We start from the raw sequence: 3,402 nt of genomic DNA, 5'->3' as shown, positions 1-3,402 counted from the left end.
GGTTGATTGCCATATTTTTTCCTAGTTAATATTTTCAGTGCATAATAAATTATGTGTTAAACAGAAGCTTACTGTCTCTTTTCCTCCTGGCTCCTTTAAAGCTTTCCTATGAAGACAGTTTATCCTTGTGATATTAGTAAATCTTTAGATAAGTCTGAAAACCCCGAGACCCCCCCATGGTACTAGTGTACTGATAAATACTTTTGCTACACCCATTTTTTACATGGACTTCCCTTTGCAGGAGATAAGGATTCTGATGGAAATGTATTGTTTATTGTAAAACAATCTCTACAGGATCTCTGAAAACAATATAGGTGTAAAATAACATTTGAAATTACTTTTTAAAATCTTTTTTAGCTGTTTATCACCCCCTGTTGTGTTTTTCAGTTACGATGCCCAAACTGTCTACCCAAACTCTACATTGAGCTTTTTTGGGAAGGATTCTTCTTTACTTTGTTTATAGAGTATTTAACATACTGAAGTCCATAACTAGTAGTAACACTGCACGAATGGATAATGTATGCACATGCAGGTACACAAGAACTCAAGTAGCTTATACATTAAAATACATACTTATAAATGGATATATGTATGTATAGTGTATGTAACATACACCTTGTAATTATATTGACACCTTTAACAGTGAATGAGAGAAAAAAAGAAATTCTGAACATCACTGTAATCCTTGGATCAAAACAGAACTGTAAAGTGCAAATTCTGTCATAATTTTTTCCATGTGTTTGTCACAACTTATATTATCCTCATATTTATTCAGTAGCCTCACTAAGTTTTTGATCTTTCTTTTTAATCAAAAAGAATTAGCAAGTTATTTATAGAGTACCAGAGAATTCTAATATCTTCTAAAAAATCAAAAGTGTTCTTTATTATCTTCCACTAAAAAAATGGTTAACTGATGTGGCCTACTATGGAGTTTTTAAGTAAAATTTATTGTATAATTCTTTAACCATAGTTAATTCAGGTAGTGCCAAACAAAAATGAAGCTTCAGTGAGTCAGTCACAGCATAACAATTTCTAAAGTCTTGCCTTCAAGGATGCAAGAAGATGATAATACTAGGAAACGTCTTTTATTAAGTTGTGCTTTCCTCATAGAAAGTGGAGAGCAGATTCTGCATATACAAAGTGGAATTAATCTCATTTAGGCATCTGAAAGTTAAGATTTCAGTATAAATTCACCACCAAAGATCCTTCTGTCATGGGAGGAGAGTGCACCTCCAAGCAGAAAGTCACCACAACCTAAACCATCTATTATCATTAGGATGAATCCTCAAATGAAGCTATTTCTCTCTTTCATTAACTACAGGAGACCTATGTTGCCACCTGAACTAAATAGCTAATTTTCAGGTAGCTAAATACAGGCAAGAGCAATCCGATCAGATTCTGGTTTAGAGTCTGAGAGAAATGCAACAAGAATGGTCCAGACAGCAGTAGACTTAATAAAGGTAACAGAACATGGGACCTACATATTATGACTTCATAGCTTAGTTTAGATACTGACTACTCCAGCTGCTGTTCAATTTATTACTGTCATTTATAAGGAAATCACATTAAGTAATTTCAATACTGAGGAAGATGTAATGCAATTTGTAACTCCTCGTCTTGAATAAATGTTGGTCATTGGCAGTGTATCTTTTTTTTATAAGATGTAATACTAAAAATAGCAATATTTAGCAACAAAATCTGTTTTTTGTGCCATTTTAATGAAAAGGCAAACTTCTTACATTTACTGATTCCTTGTCCTTGACACCCTGCATTTTAATAAAGTAAAAGAATTGTGATTTTTGATAACCTATCAATTAATGAGTCTTTAAGAGCTAAGGTCTTTAGCCCGTTTAAATGTTTGACTAACTTGAAAAACAATTTCAGTAGCAACTTATTAAAAACTAGCTAGGCAACTTCATTTTTTTTTCAAAAGTTTATTGCTGTTGCTGTAAACAGGCTTTAAAGCTTTCAGTTCTAGCTTGCATTTCATTTCTTTGAATTGATCACTGAAATGTTCTATTTATCCATTATTTTAAAGCCTTGATGATAACGAGAACATGCAGATCTAGCTTTTCTTTTTTTTTTTTTTTTTTTTTTTTTTTTTTGTAAAGTCACTTGTTGCTCAGGAACAGATGAGAATTTAAGCTTAAGAACGTTCAAAAGTACATTTCCAATCTTCTTTGCTTGTTTGTTTTCATTTCTAGTTTCATGCCTTCTACTCTTTGCTTCTCTTCATGATGACCCAAAAAAACTTTATAATTATATTATAGACCTCACACAAAGTCTTGATTGTGTCAGCACAAGCTGACTGTTATGTGTCAGATATACACTTCATTAATTTATTATTCAGGCCTAGGGGAAGAAAGGTAATACATTCCAGCAATGTACAGACAAAACAAAAACATGTACTTAAGTTGCACAAAGTCAAAATATGAGATAGCTTAAATGCTGGAAGCAGCACTTTTGATATTCACTAACATTAAGGGATGTCCAGCACAAAAACATACATATTAAACACATAATTCTTTACCTTCCTGAAAATTTTAACATTCTTTCTAATTATGCAACATATAGTTTTACAATCAATCGTGCCAATCAAATAAAGGGCTCCCCTTACTTTTTAGAATTTCATCTACATGTCTACAAGATGCTCAGTTTTCCTTACTAATTTCAGCAAACATTCTGTCGGGACTAGACCACTTACTTATCATATTGTTAGCAGATTAATATAGTGTTTCTGATGTACCATTGACATTAAAAGAGTATTTTGTCTCTGTTGAGAAAAAACAGGCATCACAGAATCACAGAATCACAGAATGTTAGAGATTGGAAGGGACTCTCTCGTCACTGTCATTAATCCTTTGTAGACCTTCAAAGAAAAATAAAATGGAATTCCTTTCTCAATATTCCCATATTTCTTGACGCATTGTCCCCAAGGAATGAATCAAACTGAGTAACTCAAAAATACCTAGACAACGGCTAGACACTTCACAACCAAGACATTTTTGTGAACACCTTGCTAGTAGTATTGTTTATTACTTTACTAATTTTAAGTCAGCATGACCAATCGAATCAATTTTATGTTAACGCAACAGTGAAAGTTTTAATGTTAGGAAAGGGATTAAAAACTTGAGATTGTATTCACGATAAAAAAAAAAATTATTGTAATTGAAATAATTTATACAGAAAAAAATCTGCAGGTGAAAATAAATGGCACACAAATAAATACACTAATCCTTTGCTTGAAAATGTGCATAATTTATAAATTTGACATCAAAGAGTTTATGGTGGAAAGCCATTTGTGTGAAGTATTTTAGTAATTTTTTCATCAATTTTTGGGGAAATAATATTTTATAATCTTAATTTTCAGAGGTGGAAGAGCTTTTACTTATGTATTAATTA

Source organism: Pterocles gutturalis, unplaced genomic scaffold (genome assembly GCF_000699245.1).
Source record: "Pterocles gutturalis isolate BGI_N339 unplaced genomic scaffold, ASM69924v1 scaffold31175, whole genome shotgun sequence".
NCBI lineage: Eukaryota > Metazoa > Chordata > Aves > Pterocliformes > Pteroclidae > Pterocles > Pterocles gutturalis.
Note: the sequence above shows the minus strand (reverse complement) of the source record.